At 35.7% G+C, this 27,308-nt stretch overlaps 1 protein-coding gene across 8 annotated transcripts in view; it reads left to right on the top strand.

The window, feature by feature from the left end:
• The window catches only part of LOC116176810 (complexin), a 501,249-nt gene that overhangs the window by 23,249 nt on the left and 450,692 nt on the right, over positions 1-27,308 (top strand). For all 8 annotated transcript variants that reach the window (XM_031495588.1, XM_031495591.1, XM_031495581.1 and 5 more), the window contains exon 2: positions 16,745-16,789. The gene's annotated coding sequence lies outside the window, so the exon portion shown is untranslated. The remainder of the gene's footprint in view (positions 1-16,744; positions 16,790-27,308) is intronic.

The raw sequence follows: 27,308 nt of genomic DNA, 5'->3' as shown, positions 1-27,308 counted from the left end.
CTTCCCAGAACAATTTTCCTTGTAGTTTTTGGGAGTCAAATATTCCAAGGACGACTTTATTCGGTAGCCGAATTTTTTAGGAAAGAAGTTTTCCAGGAAGAACCCTCCCGAAAATTGTTGGGGGTGAAATTTTCACCAAAGTAGAGGCGAATATTCCCTGTATGAATTTACGGGTTGAATCTTGCACGGAACCATTTTAAAACGGCTATTTTTTCATAGCGAATTTGTCTCGTATATTTTCTTCGGAGGACAAGTCTTTAGGGGTCAAATATTCCAGGGGTGATTTTTAGAGCACATCAAGTTTTCTGGAATTATTCACGCAAGTATTCTAGCGAAGGTAGATTTTTACGAGCCTTTTTTTATGAGAGCGATTTTTCCTAGCGAATTTTCAGGAGATTTCTAAGAGCGATTTTTTACAGGAATCGGCGTTTTTCGGGAAACGAATTGTCCAGGGCAAATTTTGTCAGGACAAGTGTTTGTGGGTGAAGTTAGCCTCGCCCAATAAAAAAATTCAGAAACTAATGGGTATTATCGTTTGTTTTTTGTTACTTATTGATTGTTTCGGAATGCAATGGGCATTACAAAATTTATAAAATTGGCGAGGCTAACTTCACATTGCCCGACCTACATGTGGTTTTTCAAAGGTGAATGACATTGTTGCATTTCATGTGTTTAGTTATTGTTTGTTTTGCTATAATCAACGTTTGTTTCGCGAAATCCGCTTTACAGTAAACAAAATTGTGGGCAGGTTAACTTCACATCAGCCCGACCCAGAATAAAATTTTAATTACTCTGATGCTAAAAGGTGCAGAATCGTTAGTTATAGATTGTTTTGACAAAAAAAGGGTTGTTTCTCAAAGCGATAAGGAACAATAATCGTCTGTTTTGCGAAATCCGCTTTACAGTAAAATAAAATGTGGACAGCTAACGTCACACCAGCCCGATCCATTGAAAAAATCGGTAGTTATTGATTGTTTTGGCAATGTTTCGCAAAGTGATAAGTATCAAAGAACTCACAAAATTCACACTGTCCGACCCACACTCTATTTTTCAAAGTTGAGTAAGATTCTTTCGTTTTAGGCGAGGTTTTAAGTATTTAGTTATTGCTTTTTTTTTGCTTTAAACAACGTTTTTGTTGTAAAATGCAATTTGCACTAATATAGCTATATATTTACCTAGGTATATAAATATCAGGAAAACGACACTGGTGGGGGAATATTTAATTTCCGAGGCAGTGTCATTTTACTGACGAGTTTTGTATCACATTTTTCCCGAAACCGTCTTTTTTAATATGAAACTTAAATTTTGCTATGAACTTGTTATTAAATCAGGTTTGACAAAAGTCTTTTGGTGAAAAAAGCGCTATGTCTGCGAGTGAAAAAAGTGGAAGTTTCATTCATCTCACTTAAGCGAGTCTTCCGTACCTAAGCGCAACTTATGGACATTTACATTGAGTGTAGTGGGTACAGAAGACTGTTAATTTAAAGTACTTACTTACCAAAATGTGATTATGCCCCACACATTTTATGCAAGTTGATTTTTTAAGATTTCAAATCCATTCTTTTAAAAGATATCGCGCATTGCAAGGTAAATTACAAAAAGGTGTAACAATAAAGAATGAAGCATATGAAATAAGCCATGGCCATTGGACCGCAAGACATTAAGACGCCGACATTAGAACGCGGATTTCCATTAAATGCCAAAAGCAAAAAGATTTTACCTTTCACTAAAACACGAAAGGTAAGAGATTCCCGCTAAACCAAGCGTTAACTTTTTTTTTGTAAAATGCCGCTATTCCATGGGGGGAACGTAAAAAATACCAAGTCGGCCAGCGTATTCGGATTATCTACATAAAAAAATTGCAACTTCTTTAATTAATTATGCGGCCTGCTGGCGTCCTAAAAATCTGAAATTAGTCCCAAAATTCAAATCAATTAAGAGCGCTTCTTTTGATAGCCCACACGATTATGTGGAATAACTTTTACACATTTTTTTCACTTAGGTACTTAATTGGTCGGATTGAAATTTCTAAAATCGATAGTCCAATTAACACCTATTAATTAGGATTTTGGGATCAACCAGCGGAGTTGCAAATATCAAGCTGATAACAGCGTAAATCTGCATGGCCTTTCAGTTTTAATGCTCGTTTTCATTTACCATAGCAAACCAAAACGTGCTAATAGTGGCTTAACGTGGATGAAATTCTAAAATTAATAATCCATCTTCTTCTAAATGGCAAGAGCTTTCGGACGCAACAAAGACAATTGAAATATTTTGGCGAGAGCGGTTACAAACGGCGAATTAAGTGCGGCGTTATTTAAGGTAGCGGCGGCTGAAAGACAACTCTAGAAATTAAATCAAATACATTTAGCTTCTATCTTCAACTCCTAGACAGAAATGAAATATTGTCGGAGCGACAATTTTCGTAACGAAGCACCCAACTTAAGACGCTTCTATATAGATACCGGTGATCACTTAAACTGGTAATTTCAAGGCAGAAAACGGATGCTTCATTACACCATATGTTCTTGAAGCGTATGCTACCGTAAATAAGTATTACTCTGTTTTGCAAAGTTTAAGATAACTATTGTTTAAAATTGCAGTCCAAACAAATACGTTATTAATTCTGGTGAAGCTCTCGGGAATTTCGCTTTTTATGGGGGAATACGACTTTTACATTATCAGTAGCGAAGTTTTGATTTTAATAACTTGCTCGGATCTGTAGGTATAGTAACTAAATTTAGGTCGGTTTCTATTTTATAAAATAGTAATTTAATGTTGACGGCGGGAAATTTTAAAGAGATTTGGCATTTGAATATTAAAAAAAGCGGGGACGAGCCGAAAAGATGCTGTGGCTTGTAACTGAAGTAAAATAGAAATCTCAGCGGTGGTAAGACTCATTTGATGTCTAATAAGTAATAATATACATTAACCCCACTCTGTACAAAAAAAGGATGCATGGTAAACAAACATATATGGTGCAGATGTCATAGAAGCATTTTCAGAGCTAGTGCGGCGAACTTTCTGTAGTCCAGTCCAGTCCGGAGTTTAAATTAACATCGTTAGATTCGTCAAAAAATCCTTTTTTTCGGAAAGAAAATACTACTTAGATCCACACCCTAATTTTCTCTGGAATTTGTGCGATTGGGCGATTGATGCTGTTATACATTAATCATGCACTTAAGCTTTCGTTTTAGGCTTAAGTCTTAAGTCCGGGGGTAACGGTTTTAACTCAATTGTTGCAAGACTTGCATTTGGATTTTCACAAAAGAATACCCGACTAAATAGTAATAATACTGAATTTAGAGGGAACCCATATTTGCTGAATTTCGCCCTGAGGCACCGTTCATGGATTGTGTAACTAGGGATTAGCTTAAACAACGTTTATTTTTTTTAATTAGTCTAATGCAAAAATGTTACACTACACCAAAAATAATTCAATAAAGATCATTCCATTAATGTATACCGTTTATGATTATAGTTGTAATCACTGTAGTGTATTCTGATAATTCTGGAATATACATAGAACATTTCTTAATTTATGTAATGTAAATGTATTTGTAACAGGCGGAATAATATTTGCTAGTTTGCTTCACGATGTGTACAATGAAGGTAAGGTCGTCATACTTTATTTACCATTTTAACTAGGTACCTTAGACCGTTCTTCACTCAACGCTTAAACGAATTGTATACTGTAAATAAAACAAGGTTTTGTGTTGTAATAAATAGAATAGAATAATATGTTTAAATTCAAATCATGTGGAAAATGAAACAATGGCCTGAAAGCTTTCCTTTGGACGTATTTATTAATATACAGTGCGCCAAAGAATGACGGGAAGTTAATCTGTCGAAGTCTGTACACCATCCAATTTTTATCTTGAGCAACATATTTAAACCGATTTCGTCGGAGAAGCGTCAAAACTAAAACTGCATTGTTGTAAATGATAATCCTCGGGATGTTCGAAGTGGGGTAAAATAATAAGCCGGAACAAAGTTCATAAAACCTTCCCCATAAAATTTGAATATTTTAAACATAGAGCGCAAATATTAAAGGCAACATGTTTCGGCAAATACCTCCATCAGGCCCTAAAACGTAGGGTTTTAAGTGAGACACTTTTGAATTACATTGTCCTCGGTAAAATTGATTTTAATATTGAACCCAAGTTGGAATCTGCAAAACCTACACCACTTACTTGATTTCCGTAAGTTGCGAGCTGATATTTTGGAAAAAATTGAAGAAAATACAAAAGATACAGAAAAAGTGTCTGGCAAACATTTTTCAAAATATAAAAATACTACTTCGAAGTCATTTGTGTCGATATAAGCTAAATGGCAATATTCCAATGAATTCTTAAATCTATGTGTTAATCAAAGAACAGAAGGTGCAAAAAAGTTACGACTTTGCTCAATTGTTTACATACTGGACATATAAATAAAGATTGTATCTATAGGTAGTAAATGTAAAAAATGTAATGTATAATAGCTTCTAACCGTTTAGCTATCAAATTTGTATAGCTTTTGCACTTTCTATCCTTGGTTGACATACTACCCAGCAGAAGTTTGAGTTCCTCCTATTTTTCAATCCTAGTGAAATAACAGTTACTGTAGACGAATTACTCGTCTTACGTAGGCGTGTAACTACGGATATAATATTCACCTAGCAATGTCATAAATTAGCATCTGGTCGGACAATGCAATAGGTAATCAACCAAAATAAATTACATTTGCAAATTAGGGCTTGCTACAATAGTGTGTAATTATACTGTTTGTACTATTACACCTCGGATACCTACATAAATAACGGAGATTCATATCTCTTATCGTGCGTTTGAGGGAAATGGCGTTTCCAAATTCTACGCTAAGTGTAGTGTTTGAACGAAACCGATTTGGGGGTTTGATACTATGTCAGCGGAAACTATCAAGATTAACTCTTGAATATAAAAAAAAAACCACCTGCGCAAGGAGCACCTTTAGTTATGAATTAGAGGTAAATGCGATTCACGCAGCTTCGAGCCCCTCATACGGAATCCGACTAATAATTAAATCCAATTAGATTATAGCATGTGATATCCAAATAGGGGAAATCGTTTTTGTTTACTCAATTGAATTGACGTATTAAACCAAGCGAAAATTTACTCATATGATTGACCTAAATAAAACCCAAATTTTATTTTCGCAGTCGATTTTAATTCGTTGAGCATGACCAACTGGTGTGGGGATTTGGCGGTGAAATTACTTTAATCTAGATAGAGGAAATTGCAGTAATCTGTACTTATTTTAAGTTATTGCCGGGCACAATGGTACTGTACGTTGTAAATTTGAACAGTAAACTGTAATCTCTTGCAGTCGAGAAGGAGAATAATTGTCTCTAAGACTAATAGTCCATCAAATATTTAACCCTGGGTTTACATGCAGAGCTAATAACTGTGTTATTCGGCGGAGTTATTAAGCCCGGAAGATTGATTATGGAGAAATGGAATGTTTGTGCAGTTTCCATAAATTTGGAATGCTGACGAATTTGTTTTGACAATCAAGTATGTTATTTGTTTTACTCGTTGTGTGCGGATGTCTGAATTAGTAATTACCTTACCTCCCTGTACTCTGTTCTTATGTGAATTCGCTAACTTTTACTCACGTACTCTCTACGTAAAGTTTCATACCGTACCGTACACAAATTGACCAAAAAATATATGTTGAGCAACTGCTTCGATAGTAACATAACGTTTCTTCCAGAGGCTAGGAACCAAATTTGAGGGGGGAGGGGGGCAAACATTCAGAGGAGAAGCTCGAATCGGCCTTTCGGTGTCAAAATCAGATTTCGTAATTTGACATTAACAAAATTGGATAATTCGGATGTGTATTTACTAACCATGATTAATCAAAATTGAACAAATATAGCAAAACGAGCTCTTGTCAATACTTTTTGATAGAGAAGTTTTACCAATAATGCTCGCCAGGAGAGATTACTGGTCACTGAACAAGTGAACACCTGATTCCGGTCTACAATGGTACGTTTTTGATATAACCATACGATTGTAGACCGGAATTAAGTGTTCTGGGCCAGCATTCTCTCCTGATGAGCCTAATAGTATAGACGTGGTCACTCGCGACCGATACAAGCGCAGTTTCCCCGCACAGAATCAGTGATAATTCGGGCAGGAAGTGACCAATCGAAAAAAGTTTTTGTCGTTCTGGTCTCGGGGCTGTGCTACGCCGAGAAAGAAACCACAACGAAAAGTGGAGGACTGGTAGTGGTACAGACGGACAGACAGACTTTTGGAAAATGCTTTAAAAATAATGATTTATCGTCCACGAGGTAAAAAGTAATCATACACACGAAATTCAATTCAATTTCAAGCAGTACTACTACTAATTTTCAACAATTAATTCGATAGTTATTTACATAAAAGTCAGGAAAATGACCCATTACTGGCGAGGAAATATTGAAGTACGAGGTCACTTTGGTACCGAGTACCTACTTTAATTTCCGAGTCAAGTAGTGTCATTTTAGTGACGAGTTTTGTATTAAATTTTACCCGAAAACGTATTTTACTATAAAATTTCAATTTTTATATAGAACTTTTGATTAATGTCATTCTGTCAGTGATGGCAGGAGTCATTATAGACCATTTAGCAATGTCACAGATGCAGCCGGAAACGTAGTTTGCTCTGCATCTGTCAGGGAACTAAAATTTCCTGACAAAAAGTAGACATAAATGAAGGTTTCAGGACGATTTTGGGTAAAATAATTTTCTTTTTCGCATATCCTCGGTACTGTCAGTAAATTGGCGTCTGAACATCACAAGTTTTGTATTTGTAAAATATTAGTTTTCTCGTGAGCAGGCAGATTCAAACTTATCCTGAGAATAAATAAAATAGTTAAATTAGTTAGAATAATTAATTTTACATATAAATTTAAAAAATACAATTGAATGATGGAAGGGGGGGATACAGTCTCCCCCCCCCCAGTATAAACTATGGGGGGCAACTGACGCCTTTGCTCCCTCCGGTTCGTACGCTTTTGGTTTCTTCTTTCACTCAAAAATGATTTCGTTATCAATACACTATTTTAATCGATTCATTTTTTAAATTTAATGGCACTTGCGACTGGACAGTCATATTATTTAGCTGTGTTACTAAACGTTGATTATTAATATTGTTGGGTATCCATCTATCCATTCTCTCGGAATGGTCGAAGTGGGGTAAAATGATAAGCCGGAACAAAGTTCACAAAACCTTCCCCAATTTGAATTTATTAAACAAAGAGAACAAAAAAAAAGAAATCAATGCTACTTTGTACTTTTTCTCAAGGAATCACAAATACAGTTTTCTTCTTAAATGGTCATAAATCTCATCTCACCCTCCATGCGAAGTTTTGTCCGCAAATATAAGATAGACAACAATGGTCAGGAGATGACTAAACCTTTCCTACCCATGGTATTGTCCCAATTAATCAAGGACCCAAAAATGACATCAAATATTATGTCAGGATTCAGAGCCACTCATGGTCTGTACCCTATTTCATCAAATAACGTTGACTCACTTAGTGAGCGACGAACCCGAGCCTAATGATTCGCTTCCTTCAATTGCTAATGCTTCAATTTAGGGTTCCACTAACTGTAAAAAATTTACGAAGGGTCCGGGTTGAAAGATATTGTTTAGTTACCAAAAGAAGGGACCATATTCGCATTTTCTAAAAGATCGGATGAATTTTACTTAATAGTAACAAATTGTTAATTTTCGGGATTGCTTTTTTTATATTTTTTTTATAAAAAACAAGATTTGAAAATTAACCGTAAAATGAACGTTCAGTTTTCCATTGTTGGGTGTACAATTTCGTTTCACACTCAGCGATTGGAAATAGATTTTCGCTTTTGCGGCAGTTCAACCATTTTCCACGTCGAATTCTCTTTCGATGATGCCGTTTCTTCGTTAATGGCAGTAATTTTTATTTTCTGGTGATTTTATGGCATCTTTTTCGTTCCATAACTTCGAAGAGCATTGCATATATCAGCCTGTTTGGTGCTTTGAGATCCTTCCGATTTCTCAGATATCGTTTTTCCAAGATTTCCACTCAAATTCCTTTTCTTCTTGTGTTGGTATGCCCGACTCTTGATCGACAAAATCTTCTTCTTGACCTTGCCAATTCCCTTGACCGACGCAGTCTTCTACTTGAAGTGTTTCTGGATCTTGATTTTCTGCGATTCTTGTCTTTTCCGGAAATAATGACAGTAATTTTCCAGGCTGTTCCGGTTCGTAAACAACGTATAACTGCGAACGATATGATTTTCTGATTTGTTGTAAACACTAAAACCGACAATAGTGTCAGAATATCTCACAAAAATTCCTCGTTTGCCTTTAGGGACTCATTTACTTCTTTTTTCCTTCTGCACGTGCACAAAAAACATGAAAACGGGTTAAATTCACTTTCTTCCTGTAAACAGCTCGCAAGGAGATTTTTCTTAACGTCATTTGTTGCACTGCGATTCAAAATGTAAACAGCAGTGTTGACCGCCTCCGCCCACAATTCAATTCAATCTTTATTTGTCTGTAAACCATAAATAATGTTGAGAATAATACACAATTAATTAACTACAATTACAAAATGCCATCATGCCGAAATGCCAGATGTAATCAAATAGCCCTAATTAAGATAACTGAATATATCTATCTCTATAAAATTCGAAAAAATAAATCCACATTTAGAGCTACCATTACAATGCCTATTTTATATCAGGAAATTTTAAGTTTACACGACAGTGGCAGTAACACTTCTCCTGAGACTTGACTGGGTAATTAAAGTACTCGGCGCTTGTGCGATTTTTGAATATTCTAAGGAATTGGAAAGAAATTGTATGACACACGAAAATAAAGACCACTATCCACTCAAAAACATGATCGCAAAACCGTTTTCTCGTGTTCAAAGTACAATTGATTACAACATAAGCAAATATCCCGGAAGTCACTCGCATCTTCATATCTATTTTAGGTTCGTATCCCTTTGCTCATTCTTCCTAAATCCTAATATATGTAGTAGCAATGGGCAGTTGTTTGGGTTATTTCCCTGGCGAAGGTTTCCAGGCGTATAATTTTGTATTCGTTGGAGCTAGGGATTGATTTTTAAATGTCAAAGTGTCTTGAACAATGCTCTGGAAGCCTTCCACATTAATGTATTTCTCATAATAGGTATACCTACACCTTAATAATTGAAACTTTAGAGATAAATCGAATTGGGGCGACTGGGACATAGCCGCACGTAGAAAGGTAAACAGTTCAACAAATTTTAGAGGAAATTTCGTAGAATGATTATTGATTACGCGTAAACGCAAAGTTAACGGCGTTTACAACAAAGTTTCATGGGACTACAGCACAATTTATAAAGTCAACATATTTACATTCAAGCGCTTCCCTTTTGTATTGATTGATTTTCTGCTCTAGTTAAAGTTTTCACGGCTGGAGTATTACGAAACACAGATGATCTTAAGGGAAGGAAAAAATGTGTACCCTTAAATACATAAAAAAACGAAAGTAGCTTCGATATTGCCAAGTTAACGCTCGGATAGAGAAGCGTTTGCTTACATCCAAATGAAGTTAGGTTAGGCGTTCCTTTTGCATATTTTACTGCCTTTTTAAGTGTACATTTCCAAACAGACACGGTTACCATCACGACTCCATTTTAAGAGTACTTAGCATCAAATAATGATGTACGAAATATCTCTTATTTTTTCGGTTCGGCAATAAACCAAATAATGTTTCTGAAATGAAGTTTTGGACTCATAGACACTAAAGAATGTTTTTGAAAAATCGCTTCAACACTGTGAACAGATGCTACCCTAATTATACAAAGAGCATAACTAAAACTTTCAATTTAGGCATTTAATTAACACTTTGCCCTTATTAATCTCTTAATGAAACTTTGTTCTGCTGAGATTAAGACAATTAGCTGAATGAATGAAGCAAGCACTAGATTTCAAATTTTCACACTTTGCTGTTACCAATGCCCTCATGCTTTCAGTGGCTGTTAACTATATTTATCCAAAACCGTCCAATAAAGTTATTACACGTTCAATTTTAGTGGACTTTGGAATTTGGATAATGTTTTGATGTATTATCTCTGTCCTGATATATTATTTATTCAAGTTAACATTAACATTAAAATTAATTGTAAAGTTTTTCTGAGAGCTCGATGTAGCCGTTTTTACTCGGTTTTCCATTCCAATTATATTTCTACTTGTTAGTAATTGGGCTCTTTAGAAGCAGAAATAGCAATCGCTCTTTTCTCGGCATTCCCTTTACTTGCTTCGCAATCTCTTATTTGTTGGAAACGGAGTCTTCCAAATAGCTCTCCCTCACTGCAGAAGATTTCTAACCACCGTCACGTTTGAGGGTCATAAGATCACCACGCGCATTTGCCAAAAGTGTCGCCGATGCCTTCTCCACCGAATGTCCAGTATAACTCTGCTGCGCGTCTGGTAGTCCCAACCACTCAGCTACCATTCTGGGAATCTTTGATAAACTGTGTTCTTGTCTGTAGTTGACAAATAATCTGCCATGGAGCACATTCTGCGGTCCAAGGGATGTGTATCTTCAGGGGGTCGCTACCAGGAAATAGTTAGCACAGTATACGTTCGTGATCAAAATTTTTTTCTTTGGAGCCTCTTTTAAAGCTCTGCCCACCTGTCGTATATATATGGGCTCCACATCGAAGATGCAGTTAATGAAACTTTGGTATGTTGTTCAGGGATGGGTAGTTAACATTCTCTCAGGTTGTGGACTTCGACTGGCCACCCTGTGCAAAAAGGGGATCGGTGGCTGCAAAATGTTTGACATTCCTTCGGTTTTTTCTCAATAACGTTTTTCCCTTGCATCCTACGGCAAAAGCATTTATATAGTTTTTTATATAGCGTTATGTTTTCTACAATTTTTAATTTCAACATGTTTTTATGTCAATTCGCTTAAAAAATTCCTCATTTTTCAAAATTGCCTAAATTATACCTTATTTCTTCTGTTATACCAGAATTATGATGAGATGTTCTAATTACAATTCCTGCTTACAATCACTAACTTTGAAACCCCACTTCCGCTCCCCCCCTTCCTTCACCCAAACCCAATCCACAAAATCTTGTTTACACTGCATTTCCTTATCTCAAACCTGCACACCTGTGACTTGCTTATCTCATTTAATTTAGTTTTACTTTGATAAAGTACCCTTATCAAGCATTTGCTAATTGATTTTAGTAAAAACGCAATAAATTCTGTACCAGCAATGTTGCTTACCTTCTACCTCTTAAATTACAAACAAAAACAATTACAACCCACTAAATTCTTGAACAAATTTTCTTGCATATGTACAACTACGACTACAATTAAATAAAACTCAACAATTATGGGCCTTTTTATAATAAATTCCACCAGATTTCCTAATTGCTTTGAGAAATAATATGTAACTACAAATTTAAGTGACAAAAACTCGTCTGAGATTTTGGTAAAAGATTCTTATACCTAGTAATGGAGATTGTATGACATCTGTCCACGAAACACAAAATACTGCAACTACCTGCTTAGTTAAAGATAATTGAAGGCAAATATATACGCGAAAAGCATTCCTAATTTGTCTTGAAATCCCAGGTGCTTCGTCTCTGGTGAATTGTCGTATTTTCCAAATTATTTTACTTCCATACTCAATCTCATCTTTGTTCGCAAAGCACAATTACCGAATGAGACATCTGCGCTATACTTTACCAATGATCCGGATTGTGTACTTTCTACAGATCTGGAAACGTTGAATAATACAAAGCGCGATTGTCACAAAACAAACGACACGTTTTTTCTTATGGGACAATGTAAATTTTCAAACCTACTCTGTTATCTCTTAATTACATGTATGCTTTTACTGCCGGCCGTATTGCGTCCCAAGTGTTTATTGCTTCATTTTGTATAAATTGCAAATTAAAACATGTATTAGGTACTACATCGTCTGTTTATAGGATTATTGTTTATACGAGTTGACATTTTTGTGTAATTTACCTAGATGTAAAAGCGAAATAAAATAAATAAATAAATAGTTTGTAATAAAAATCGCAGTCAATTGTACTGCGTTTTCGTTTTCTGTGGTGGTTGGCATGCCTTATGCACCAACATGTAGTGATTCTTGTTTCGTTGGAGGATCCTGGGTGATACACCACCAGTGTAAATGTTTGAGAAAATATCAATATCTTGTTTTAAAGCACAATATCAAATTTGTTTCCTAGCGAGATTCTTTTCTGAGGTGAGGGGCCTGGGGCACTGTACATCCCTAAATTTATATGTAAAATTTTCAAAACTGTTGCCTCTGATATGTGCACCGAAACCTCAATTCTTTAGTTCTGTCCACACCATCTTTCGGTTCCCTTTATTGTTTCATTTTGTCGAGCATTTTGTTCTTGCCTTAAAAGGCCTACTATTGATTCTCAAGCTCAACGAAATTTTTCGACCAGAATTTTACCTGATATGATGGAGCATTATCACCATATAAACCAATCATTCGTTTGTGGGTCATTTTTGGACATGTACTCTCCTAGGTCAAAAATTGTATAATTTTTCAACATTCAAACCTCTAACAAAATTTAAAAATTTTGCAAATTATACGCCACTTACTCCGGGCACTTATAAATGTTGAAGTTTAGTGATTAGGTGGATTACATAAATATGTCCCATCGTCCCTTTATTCACATGGGTCATGGTTTCGATAAAATTACTTGAAACAAAATAGTGGTTGGCACGAGCAAATGTTTATCATACACAAAGTATAAAGTTCGCAAATTTATAACTCTGTAGGTATGTAGTAGAATTAGTTTTTCTCAGCCTTCTCCGATTTAACTTTATTACTTGACTTCTTACGCCTTCAGGCTGTAATCTTATGTAAAATTCCCTTTCTTGAAGGAAAATGCTGGTTCAGTTGTATTTTCTAAAAAAATTAAGACGAAAACCGACATTGGGTTTACATTACTCCTGGGTAATTGAAAGAAGCATACTCAATTACTTGAAGAAAGAGACATTTTATACACATACAGATGGTCCTTTCACGGTCGCCTTTGTTCTTCCCCGTTCTCGTAGACCGCAGAGATTTTAGGTCCTCATGCTACATTTTGGCTTTTTATCATTTTCGTATAAATTAGACGGCGTATTCAAAATAAGGATGTCTAACGTGAGAATCGCGGAAAAGTACGAAGATGGTCAAATTAGGGAAAAGTTATTATCATGCTTTAAAGAAAATTCCGATTACTTCAGAATTCCAGAAAAACCAAACTTTGCCGATATCGTTTTTTCGGATTTTATTTGAACAGATTCAAAAAAATCAGAAACACTTTCTCGTTGCCACTTTTTGAACACTACAAGACACCGTTGAGAGAATTGCGATACAACGTTCTGTTTCCGAGAAATCATCACCAACATTATTTTTTTGTATGGCACCTAAAAAAATAGTAGTAGTTGAGTAGCATTTTTATTACAAATGCAACGATGTACGGCCCTAAAAGCAAAAGTTGGAAACTGTTGGTTTTAACAGGATGGTGCACCCGCGCCTAACGCCTCAATCGCCTGTGGGACAAATATCCTGGAAAATTTCTGCGATAGGAAGACTTCCCCAAAGTTTTGTCGTATGCAATTTAATGTTCCCTCGACAAGCTGTCTAGTCTAAAAAAATTGGGTGCGAGCTCTCCTTTCCGGCATCTCTCCACGATGGTAGCTTATGCATAGATACGACAGTCAGGTTTTATAGTTATAAAATGCATTACAGACTAAATGCCTTTTTTTTACTAACCACTATAACACTTAGAAAATCACTTAGTTCTTCAAAATCGTTTATGGAAAGGTTTCCTTTCTAATTTTTCTAACCTAATGGTTTGCAATATCCAATTTACTCAGAGATCCTCTACGGAGAATACTGCAGTATTCCCTTGGTCCAGTGCGATAGATTACTCTACTAAATCGCGGCCACGTTATAATAAGGGCAGGAATAAGCCGAATAGAATATAGTTCATAAAGATCTCTGATGACTAATATAATGCTGTGTGCCATGGAAACGGTCACATCGTAAAACTGCTGCATTAATTAAATTTCGCCTAATAATAAAACTTCTTATTGCAAACGACCAGATGTATCCTTTTATTCATAACGCAAAATTTGACCAGATATGTCTTACTTTTAGCACCTCATCTGAATTGAAGAAAAGCGATAAAATTAAAGCGAAAATTACGCATCTACATAAATTTCTAAAAGCAGAAACAAATGCTAAATACAGATTCAAACGAAACGATCACCCTTTCTGTTCATTCGTAAAAAAAAAAGGAAGGCAAAAAAAATTGTCTCAGATCGACCCGTGAAAAAATTTTCTTATAGAATGTGGCCTGTAGAATCCATAATTTCAAACAGTTCCAAGATTGGGGCTACTAGTTCAAAAGTTACAGCCCTTTGAATTTTCTTTCGAAATTGGTCTATAACTTTTGATTGAGAAGTCTAATCGAAAAAGTACGAATTGTTTTGGATTCTACGCACCAAAATTAATAAGAAAAAGTGTTTTCCCGAGAATTTTTGGTGTAGTCGATTTTTGGTCAAAAAGGAAGGTACCGAGTTTCTTCATCTACCTTTTCTAATATGTCAAGTTCTTTTTCATCTCAGCAAATGTAATCATGTCATCCGCAAATCGTATACTAACAATCCTCTTTCCTTCCCATATTCATACCCTTTTCCAACATACCCGTATTTCCGGCATATCTTCTACATACAAATTAAACAGAGTTGGTGCCAGGTGACAGCATCCCTGTCTAACTCCTCTTCCGATATCAAACCAACCCTGATTTTTGCCTTTTGTTTCAAATATAAGTTTCGTATTAGTCGCCTTTCTCTCTATTCGACTTCTTTCCTTTTTAGTATTTTCAACAGTTTATCCTAGATTGCCTTTAGAATGTCAACAAAACCCGGTCGTTCTCACCACTCCTATTTGATCTTTCGTGCCCATTCCTCTTCTGAAACCAAACTGCTCTGTTATATCCTCATCTCTTTTTCAAGTCTCATATTTATAATTTTTAATAAGATCTTTGCGTGTTACTAAGCTGTGTTGGTTTGTCCTTTGCTTCATAACAACTTGCCATCCTTATTTTCTATTTTTGTCTCTGTGATTTTTTCTCCCTTTCTAGCGTATTTTTCTTCACTTTATTACATACCAAATCATGTCAACCTAATTTCTCCAGTTCTTTGATTCTCTACATTCCTTGCATATGCTGTTCTTACCTTATCCGTTTCTTTTCTTAGTTCAGTGTTAAGTTTTCTGTACAAATCTTTTTCATTCATCTGTCCTTAAATGTTTACCTTTCGTCCTTTCCTCCATCTGATTTATCATTTTTGTTGATGTTATCTAAGTTTTCTTCTTGGTCCCTTGTTGAAATTGTTGTTATTACATTTTTCTTTATCCTCTCCTAATGCTCCCCCCACACTTTCTTCCGTCCTTCGTGTTCCACCCCACGCTTTTATTTCTCTTTCCATTTTACATTCCATTTTCATCCTTCTTCTATTCTTTCAACTTTTCCAAATCCTATTTTCTACTATAAGCAGCTTTCTCACTCTTTTCAGTCCACTGGGCGTAGTATAAGATTGACACGAAACACGATTCGGTAATTACATGTCGAGGGTAAATTAAATGAGTCGCTTAGAAATATCAGCAAGGTGGCAATTTGTATCAAACCTGACTTAACGGAACGCGTCCCCAAATGAAACACCCTGTAAAGAAAGTTTGCTAATGAAGCATCGGAAGTCGATCGTTGCCATGCCCGCCATAACTCTTGCGGAACATAAGATTCGGTGAGCGGAAAAAGGATAGCACTACACTTGTCCGAGCGTATTCAAAGCACGTAGATGTTTTTCCAACTGATCCTACAACAAAGCTGTCTGGACCCTGTTTCCAGTACCATCATTCTTAATGACGATTTCCAACTCCCTTATGTAGACCTCGGCCTGCAGATCTTCTCTTCTAAACCGAGACGTCAGGCTCATCCATGATCTAGCAACAGCAGGGAAGCTCTCAACAAGGATATTCGATTTAGCTTCCAGCTTGAGATACCCTATTCTGTCAGATGGATCAAAGGATATTTTCTTGAATTGGAACCGAAAGGGTAGTGCATAGAACTAAATGAGCACAACATCCAAGGGTATGATAAAATTTCTTTTTCCCAACAAAGGATCGTAAAAAACGACAGTTCAATGCATGTGTAAGCATTAAGATGGCATTCATGACACGTATAACTCTAACTGAAGCTACAGAAGTTCTAGTGATCGATTTGTGTTAAGACACATAAACATAATGTGACAATGTATATTCATAAGTTGAACATAAAACAAACCAGGAGGCGAGTACGTTAATTATTTACTAAAACTTTGTAAGTTTGCAGGCTTCAACTTGTTCAGTGGTATTATCTTGCAAAATGTAATTTAACTTTTAGTACAATACTTTAAACTTTCCTAATCAAACACGTTATTTATAACGTATTTCTTATTATTAATGCCCGTATCCCCTTCTGGCGAATAACTAACTCAAATTAAATATTTTAACGGCCAAAGTTTCCCTTGAAGACGTAGTGTGGCCCAGTTCATTTTTTAAACTCAATTAAAACTCTTCGCGTTACATTTTTAAAAGTATAGTAAATGGGTGAAACTGATGAAATAAAAATAACATTTTTTACTGACATATTAATGCAAACTTTGGTTACAGAAAACCGCCCACAAGGACATTGTTTATAGCAGCCAATTTGGAAAGGTGAGTCTTCTAGTCTAACAGTAGATAATTGATGAATATCGATTACTGCAGCTACTAACTGTATCTACGGATTGTATTCGTTATACTCAACACATGCCGTTAGGGAATTTTGTAGTGAAGTGTTTCGATTTATTCAAGCAAGAGATGAATATTCCCTTGAGAAATTTATAGAGCTATGGTTTCATGTCTGACTACGTGGATATGAACTTGTGAAGCACAAAAACATACATTTAAACGAATAAGGCCGCGTTAATTCGATACACTACGCCTGTGCTTACCATTGCCACAAACATGACGGCAAAGTAAAGGCGGCCTGCACTAAACGAATTAATTTAGGGCACATAGTAGATGTATTGTAAGGGACAGAGGCCGTACAGAACGAGACGGTAACATTAAAAATTTAATTACGAGATTAAGGAACGGAAAGTTTGATCATAAAGCAATTTTAGAAAATCAATATATAGCGTGTCCTAAGAGAAAATGGATGTACAACATCTCCTGATTAACTTAGACTAGATCAATAGATTCTTTCTGCCGTTCTCAGTTTTATGCTTTTATCTTAATGGCTGTGGATTAGGGGATCACTCGATTTTACTCGATTATGTGTGCAATTTTTAGTTTATTATTATTTATTACATATGTAGTAGTCAGTTCGGCTCTTGCTTAACCTCAATCAATGGTTGACATCCATTGGAATTCTAAACCACCCTCATTAATAGTTGAACGCAAAACATGTCGTTCGTCCTTGTTTCAAATTACATCGTACAAAATGAGCTTTACCCAGAAAGTCCAATAAAGAATTCGTATCCTAATCTTGGTTATAGCAACCACACTTAATAAAGCTGAAGTTATTTGCTTAATTGTACATTACCATTTCTGAGAGATAATTTGACTTTTTAAAATGCGACGGGGCGTTCGCCATTTAACAAAGTTACGATCGACATTTTTCTGGACGGCGAAACACAACTTTTGCATTCCGTCAAGGAACGATGGCACTTTTTATGTTAAAATCGAACACGACACTTCAATATCTCACTTCAAAGCGACAAAGAAATCCCCGTGCCTAAATATCATAAATCTCCATTATAAATTTCGACATACCGTCGTGTTTTTTAAAGTACAAAAGCCGAAGATATTCATCTCTTTACCTCAAAGAGATGGTGGAATTTTGTAGTAGGCTACGGAACGAATTCAAATGATTTTTTTGGGGGATAGGTTACAAATCCATGTGGTTGCGGGTATTTCCTTAACGAATTAATTGAAGGTTAGTGTAAAAAGATTATCTCACTTTGTGTAGGGGTAAAACAAACAAAAGTGAAGGTTCGCCATGATTAATTATACGCAAAAGGTGTCAGATAGAATAATACTTCGTTTCGTTACCTAAAGGATTTTATCTAATTTTACCACAAAGCAAGAGAATTGTTACGTTTATTACACAGTAAAGTGGGTAGGATGGAAATTTTGTTTATGTTTCGAATTAGTTTTCAGTTTTAGTTTATTCAACTGAGAAGTTTAGATCTGATCTGTTTACCCACAAATTGCATGAGTGGATAGCCAGAGCAGTATGAATAAATAAATTGGAAAGTTCGATTGTATCTCCATGCGCGATATGTGCCGATTTTTCGCGATCTATAATAACAAAACTTACAACAATTTAAATGCAATATTTGCTTGAGTAATTAAAGATAACACACAATATCATCGGAATCATGATGAAATCGAATAATTTTGAGCGAAGCGTCATGTTAGAAATTCATAAATGTGCAACAGTTTTGGGCCTGTTCAGGGGGTAGTTAGAACAACATTCAAACTTCTCTAGTTGAAATAATACATTTGAAATTGTCTTTGTAGTAACTAAGTAACTAAAATATCTTGTTATTGGCAACCAATTTTGTTTAATGGAATTCAATTGACGTTTACCGTAAGTTGCAACCCCCTATAAAGTTTGCAATTTTAATGAAAAGCAAAAGGTGCATGAAACTGGAAATGGAATGGAAATTATCAGAAAAATAATTTTAATTCGTGAATTGGTTCATAAGAAAGGTGCAAAACTGAGACGTGGGTTTATTTTAAATATAAAGGGTTTCATGGTAAGTTATTAAATAAACAAGCACAAAACCTTAGCTTGCAAAATTAATGGTAGTTCTGGAAATAGGCTTTTTATGTTTTTTGGGTTGCTGAATTCAAATGTTTAACTTCCCACCAAAAATTACCTCCCTCCCGCCCCTTAATCTCGTTTATTTTTCAACATCTGGAAGTCAACCTCCAACTTTTCCTCACCTATTTTCAGACAGGTTGGAATTAAGAACACATGTACATGTTTAAAAAATATAGATTTTGAAAAAAGAGAGACTACCATAATATCGTCCTATAAGGGGGAGGGGGGCATTCCATACCCCCAGACCCCCGGTGATGTGTTCAGCCTGAAAACGTTCACCCTTAAAACCTTTTCCAAAAATTATGGTGCAAGTGGTAATACTAGAGATTTTGGTGTAGAATATAGAACCGGGGGGTCTGGGAGGTTGGGAATACCCCCCCCCCGCGTTTTGGTTCGCAAAGTTCAGTTCTTAAGGCTCTTTCAAAAATTATGGTGCAAGTGGTAACGGTATTACACATTTTGGTAAAAAATATAAACCGGGCGGTCTGGGGGTATGGAAGACACATTTCATAATACCTTCAGCACATGGAGGTATTCTATACCCCCCGTTCATGCGTTCTGGCTCAAAACGTTAAGCCCTTAAAAATCTTTCCAAAAATTATTGGTATTGGTAAGGGTACCACACATTTTGTTAAAGAATATAAAGCGAGGGGTCTATCATAATATCTTCCTACGCGGGGGAGGGGGGGGGATATTCCATTCCCCCAGACCCACCGGTGACGCTTTCTGCTTCAAAACGTTCTGTCCTTAAGTTGCAATAAATATGACACGACACAGGGTACTGGGTAGAATTCTCGACTAACATGCTTATTGTAACAGGGAACGGGATGGACCAAGAAATTGAAAATGAAAAGCAGCGAAAGTGGCGAAAACCACGCAATTATCTAATGTACCAGTGTGCAAATTTTGTCTACTTTCCGAATTTCCAGATAGTGTTTCTCTGAAATACACAAAATAACCGTTTTTTTTTCGAAAAAACGATATTTTTTCTTTTTTTCAAAATTTGGGGGTTGCGGGGAGAATTTTTGGTGGGAAATTGAAAATTCAGATTCATCGACACGCAAAATTATATATTTCCTGGACTATTAAGGGTTCGAACAGTTTAAGTATTACAGATCACAAAGTTTACAGTGTTGAGGGTTGAATTTTCCAATTATTATTCCACTCTATAATGAATGGTCGTCTTTTCTACGTCATTAGATTTCTATAGCGAGTTGTCCTTCTAGTAGATTTAGGAAATTGTCGGATCCAGTCGTAGATATTAAGGGGAATTCCATGCGTGGGTAGCTAAAAGGTGCAGCATAAAGCACATCCATTTCGTGCGAGTTTTGTGAACTAACATGTAGAAGTAAATTAATTCGAACGTGTCTTATGCATGGTAAGGAAAAAATGTTTAAAGGCTCTTCAAATCTATGTATTCAAATTTCAGTGTAACCAATATTTGTGGTGTGGAAAGACGCTTGTGTGAACACACTAAATTTTTAGGAATAAATCTGCAATCTACCTTCAAATAGTCCGCGCATATAAGAAGAATTTGCATAAAATAAAATTCGGCATTGTACTCTATACGTGTCATGAAACCATACCTTAACGCGGTTATCATACGAATTTTGATAGCCGGTTTAGATTTGGTATCATCTTTTGGGGGAATAGTTCTGACTGTGAGAAAGTTTTCTTAATACAAAGGAGAGTAATCAGATCCATTTTCTCGTTATCATACCGTCAATCTTGCAGAGGAGTATTTAAAGGTAATGAAATTCTTACCGTTTCAGGGGTATATATATTAGAAATATGAAAAACTTTTATTTAGTCACGATAAAATCGGATAAAGCTACAATACAATTAAGGAAGCTGGAGGCGTCGTACTGCGTACGTACAAAGTACCCATTCGTGAATCAAATTTTATAATAGACTTCCAACAAGTGTTAGTCCAAAGTTTAAGTACTCTTAATAAATTCAGAAGAGTGGTAAAAAACATATTAATTCAAAATGAACCCTATAGTGTAGCAGTATGGGACACCAGCTTAAGCTTTGATTAGTTTGGTACTGGTAATTTTTTATTTCCGATTTGTGCTAATTGGACAGCACTTTGGCTTGTATGTATTGCTAATACTTGCGTCAAATGTATTTCAACGTATACAATATTGTAAACATTTTTCTGCAAAATAATATATTATTATTATTAAAAGATTTATTGTGTAAAAAAGACGATAAAATACTTGCTCAATTAGGTAGGCCAATTAACGTCGCGTAAAAATTATTGCCGAATCCACTGAAGGACAAATCAATTAAACGTGCCGGTTTCATGCTTTACTTTACTTCGTGAACATTTTTTCCTCATGCGGTAATATATATAAGAAACATTTAGAACTTTAATGAAAATTTGAAAAGTTGAAAATATACCAAGGAAAATTGGATCTGTTTTATTAAAGATATCAACCTCTGAACCATTTGCATTATGTATGTTTACCATTTATGAATCCATTACAATTGGTCATAGAAAAATCAGTTTCTCATTTTAAAGTTAGTTTGTTCAAAGTTCAGGCAAGAAAATTTCCGAACTCATGGATCCATTATTATTTATAAAGTAATTTGTGCAATTGATAGGTTGACAAACCATAAACAGGAAAACCTGTAAAGGGAATTATAAATTGGAACTATTTCATTTTTTTATTTTTACCTCAATGTGACCGGAATAAATTTTCGTATTCTGTATTTCCTTCTCGGTTTTGTTAATTTCCTTTTATTGAAGTACCTTTCTATTTATGTTCCATTGAAAACTTTAAGGATAAAAGTTAACCCGTTGAGGTATAGGGGATGAAAAGTTCTAACCAAATTTCATACCAAGAATTTTTAAGCAATGAAATGCGGATTGCGTCTCACGTTACCATGGTAACCGAGGTATTTATCGGAGTTTTTTCCTGCAGGTTAACCTAGATCGAATTATGTTGGAAATTTTTTGACGTAGGAAGAGAACGCAATTTGTCATGATATAGAAGAATAATCTATATTGAATCTGAACATAGCATTTCTGTTTAAGTACAGTTGCAAGATAACTTTTTTTAATGCATTTAGTTGTTTGTTATTACCTAATTAGGAAAAATTCATAAAGCTGGAGCTGAACTAAGAAATCTCAGGTTGCCCTCTGTCAATACTGCAAAAGATTTCTTTGGCTTGTACCTATCCTTTGGCTGAAGCTTTCAGAAACGCACATAATTTAGGGTATTCTTCCAAATCTGTTCCACGTTTTAATCGCAGCATTGTTTGAAGTTTTGAGTAAGTGCACCAAAAGGTAGAAGATTTAAATACCGTTGACATTTTTGTCATATGTCAGCATTATCGATGCATTTAAGACATTTTTCACGTTCCTTGTCATATGCTTTACTGGATTTTGTGGGTGCTGACTTTTCTTCTGATTCTGCAACAAACCGCTGAATGGACAGTCTTGTTATCTTTTTCAACCGAGGTCCGCTGCTCCCTCCTCTTTTTTCTGACGTCACATGTGCTGCACTCTGACTGTCTGTTCAATTTTGGTGCCGTAAATTTGAATTTGTACAGATTTGAATTTGTTACTGTGATATTTTAAATATACTGGTCGGTCATTTTGTTCCGATGAGACCATATTGAATCGTCTGTGTCGGTATATGTAAAAGTAATTATACAGGATGTCTGAGGTCGTCCATTTTGGTCATGGTATCAGAATGGCATATTTAAAATTTTAAAAAGGGGTACAACCTCCCTTCTTGAAACAGGAATTCTCTAGAAAAAAATTAATTAAAGGAACAACGGCTGTTCCCTAACCAACATTATTACGGTGACATACTGAACATCGTCTACTTACTTTTTGGAAACAAGACTCGAATTTTAAAATAATACATAGTTGCGTTTAATCCGGTTGGTCCCATTCCGTGGACCGCTGCCGAATTCTTTTTCAAATCTTTTAAAAATCAGGGTGTACAGCTCACTCTCGTGATCAAGACGCGAACTCCTATTAATTTGTTCTCCCTGACTTTTTTTGTATGACGAGTATGTTTAACAAATAAATCTCTCTTAGGAAGAAATTTTAATGGGAAATACCCCCGAAATGAATGAGTTTTGGGCGGTACTTAAGCAACCCACATAATGAATTCTTTCTGAATTGGTATTTTGATACATTTTTGATTTTGATTTTCTAAAACCTACCGAGATAAGATTGCCCTTTTTTTAACTTCAACTGGACGGAGACCAACTTCCTTAACCATTTTAAAAAAAACAAAGCCTTATTAAATTTACGCAGAATAACGATTTTCATTTCCATCACGGTTTATAAATCTTTTTGTACAGTTCTACTTATCGTACAAATTATCGGAAAATATCAATACTCTAAATTTGACACCCTGCAGCTTGCACTTATACTCTTCATTCCAAAGTTCAATTATTTTTTAAATTCTGTAATTGATCAATCTGATGCACTTGCCTTTCTTTTTGAAGAGTATTTTTGCAACTATCGACAGTTGGCGCTTCCAGCAAACCTTGCATTTGAAACCTCCACGTCCGAAAAGGGATCAAATTTGCGTTCAGACTTTTCATAAAAATATTCCTGTAATTGTTCGCCAGTGGAATTCCCCAACACTTTGACAACAATCTCTTCTTGTATCCTCCTCCTCCGAAATCTGTCAGCAACTGCAATTCAAATCTGTATACCGTCATTTATAACTTTCAAAGTAGAGCATAATTTTCAAATAACTCGTTTGTGATGTGAAATTTTCTCAGCGAACACATGCTTGATCCTAGAATTTTTTTCTTGTTCACGAACATTTTAAGAAAAGCCGAAGATCAAAGAGCCAAGTGGATTAATATTGAAGAACACTTCAGAATATTGAACCAGCCCAGAAATAGGTACAATCATCAAGGTTCCTGCTTTCCGACCCTTAAATTTAACGTTTCGATTAGCCATATGGAAAGGAATAGGAAATTGATGCGTAGTAATGAAACTAAGTAAAAGACACGGCATAAGAAGGTGTGTATAAAAATTACTGTCTGACAAAATTTTTTTTGCGAACAGAAAACTCTCCATGCCATAAATAACATGATCTTTTATCTGTATCTGTCATAGTGGATGTGGAGTTACTAACTTACCCACTTTACTAAATTATAGAAGAAGTATATTATATTAAATCTCAAACCTAAAAGCACAAACGAATGGTAGGTACTTGAAAATATAAAATTTAGGTACATTAAGAAGATTAATGGCCACAATCATTCTTTTCGAAATGATAGTGTCAAACTCGAATTCGTCGCCAACCTCGTATTTGATTAGTAATAGTTCATTCGAGAAGATCAATCATTATCAACATTGAAACGTCCCTTCTATAACGCGCGGAAAATTTGTTTGTAGACCTTGTCCCTATTTTAGGGTTCTCTATTTCCCAAAATAAGCAAGTTCTCGTCATGTAGAGGCACGGAAGTTTAATATTAGAGGATTTAGTGACAGGAAATCGGTAGGAGCATAAATTCTCCGACTAGAAAGTGATCGTTTCTGCCTCTGACATACAATCACTCTTACGTGTTAATTTATATTATGAACACTAACGACAGGCACGTTAAGTTATTGGCCTAAATTCCAATTTGCATTTTCGCCAAATCACTTCGGAAGGGACACTCACGAAATGAACACGCCAATTCATCAACAGTTCAATTAATTTGAAAAATCAATTAGTTAAAAAGCTATTAAAATATGAATGAGGGAGGTGATGGATTACGAGAAAAGTTACTTTTTGCTTTTAGGATAATGGTCAATGTCTTTTTCGGCGCACCATTAATCTAGCCACCGCTATGCATAAAAAGCGAGTAGTTACATTTTCTATTCCGGGAAAATGCGGAGATGTTTACAGGGGATGAGACGCAACAAAAAGGCGTTTAATACAAATCGGATGTAGGAATATTGGAAACTTCTTCCGGCTAAATCCAGATTTATTTTCGCAGTTAAGCAAAAGAAAGAAGGTGTCGTATTGCTTAAGGTATCGCTTATACGCTTATTGTGAAAATTCGATTTCGACAGCTATTCAAAGTTTTAAGACGTTTTCAGCTTTACAAGTTTGTATGTGCCGGTGATGCCGTCAAAGTGGTGATATCTGAATGTCCCATCAACTTTGTAACGTAACTTTATTTAACAGTTTCTAAAGGCTTTATCTCGTCCAATGTATACGCACGGTCTGGTACGCATAAAGAAGCGGACCAGTTCGCGGTTGTTGGGAAATGAATGTCTGCGAACTTTTAATCTGCTTCATCGAATGAAAAATTCTTCACGTCACTTCGATCAATCAAATTAAAACTTAGGCGTCTCTTTACCTGTAAGTATCTAAATTTTGTTAACAGAATGACCTCTGCTTTCGCAAATTTATGATTCGAAATTCGTTCAACGATGTTTCGCACTTTAACATGATAATTGCAATATTACTATTATGCCATATTGTCGTCATATACAAAAATACAACATTTATAGGAAGTCTCAAATGAAAATATCAGTGCATAGGTGGGATATTATTAGGATAGAAGTTAGGTTAGGTTATAGAGAGAATAGGGCGAAGAGCAATAAAGAGAATGGAATATGGTGGACTGAAGAAATAACAAGAGGAAGGAAAAAAACGAATATATGATACAATAGCGAAAAGCACACTCATATGTGTAGCAGATAGTAGTAGAAATGGACGCCCTCAGAAAATCCTGTCTAATTTCAAGGCGAGAGATTTTTCCCACAGCTTGAGTCGTTTTCCCGATCGACTGTAATGAGTTCCAAATTGTCGGCAAATGCAATTGTTCTAGCTCCGATTGATATTTCCAGTTCCAAGACTCCTGTAGAACTCCACACGTAATCGTCAGTTCTTGCTCGTGCCCTTTTAGTAGAAATCTTTGTGAGAGGTAACTTTGGACCATTTGTTCTAGGTATTTAGGGAGATTCCGAATTTCAAACGCATCTACGACAATTCGATCCCATTTTGCCGAGTTGAATGCGTTTTGCACGTCGTGCGTCGTTAGCAAACAGAAGTATTTCTGTCTCCACGATCCTGAATGTGCCCATTCCTCAATTTTTAAAACTTCCTTCACGACATTCCAAGTGGACCTCCTCAACTGATTTTCCAATAGGGGCCCTTTTTCGTCTAGGTGCTTCAAAATTCTTGTCCTGAACAGGTGTTCATACAATTTTCTTGCAGCGTCCAGCAGGCAGATAGGCTCACTTTTCGATTTCCTTTTGGTATAAAGACCAAGATAGCGTTTTTCGACATCTCTAGAAACTCCCATTTCAATAGCAGACCATTAAACAATTCCAGAATTTTCTCTCCATCAGCTTTGACTACCTGTTTAATCGCTTATGCTGAAATTCCATCCGGCCCGGGTGGATTTTAGCAAATTTTACAATTCTGTGTCTATTTGAAAGAAATTCCTTCAGATTCTATCAAATAAATTGAAACATTTTACATACAGGCAAAGATCATACTACACTAGATAGACAGCGCTGTATAAATTTTAGACTCTCATAATTCGTCCCGCCAAATAAGTCGACTGCGTCCTCCAGCGGCTATGTTTTTATGAGAATAGTACAAACTACCTGGCGGGGTAAGAAGACGCGCGAAATGGCAAAGCACAGTTATTTTTAGAATAAAGGGCTATTGTATGGGATATCGGTGTAATTCCTAAGCGCAACCTTGTGTGGGTGTTATAGATGTTTTTATCTGGTTACCTTACTGTAAATTAAAATACCGAATATTCACATCTTGTTTTAAATTAAATTTTTTATTGTAACACAACGAAGTTGAGGTAAAGCTTATGTGCTCGTGTTTCCGTCTGTCCGTCCGTCCATCCATCCGTTCCATCGAGATCTCGGCCCCTGGGCAACCTAGAGATTTCGGGGTTTCGCTAATTGATAGCCGTTATGGTCTATATTTGCCCATTTCGATCAGTTTCGTATTTTCCATATTTTGCGCAGACTGCGCAACGCCAACTTTCATATTTATGGAGATATTTCTTTGAGATTTTAACCACAGACGCTTCTAGTTCCGACTCACTTTAGCTGGACACAATTTTATTATGTAGGAGGCTAAGCGGGATATCTCGTTTATCCCAATCATAAAATGCTTAATTACAACAAATCTAAATTAGATAAATGTGTGGTTACAATGTAAATATGCCTGAATAAGTAGGTGCATATTATCACAGATTTATAGTATATGTGATATTATATTTGAAGATTTGCTAAAGTATCGTGGATACGTGAAACTAAAAGTTTTCAGAAATTATGCTAAGAAAAAAGACGCTTTTGCAATTATTAATTTAATCCAAAAATCTGGAAAATGTATTGGTTAGCGCTGGTTAAAAAAAAGC

The sequence above is a fragment of the Photinus pyralis genome, unplaced genomic scaffold, assembly GCF_008802855.1.
Source record: "Photinus pyralis isolate 1611_PpyrPB1 unplaced genomic scaffold, Ppyr1.3 Ppyr1.4_LG7, whole genome shotgun sequence".
NCBI lineage: Eukaryota > Metazoa > Arthropoda > Insecta > Coleoptera > Lampyridae > Photinus > Photinus pyralis.
The sequence above is the reverse complement of the archived record's forward strand: the minus strand, read 5'-3'. Positions and strand labels throughout refer to the sequence as shown.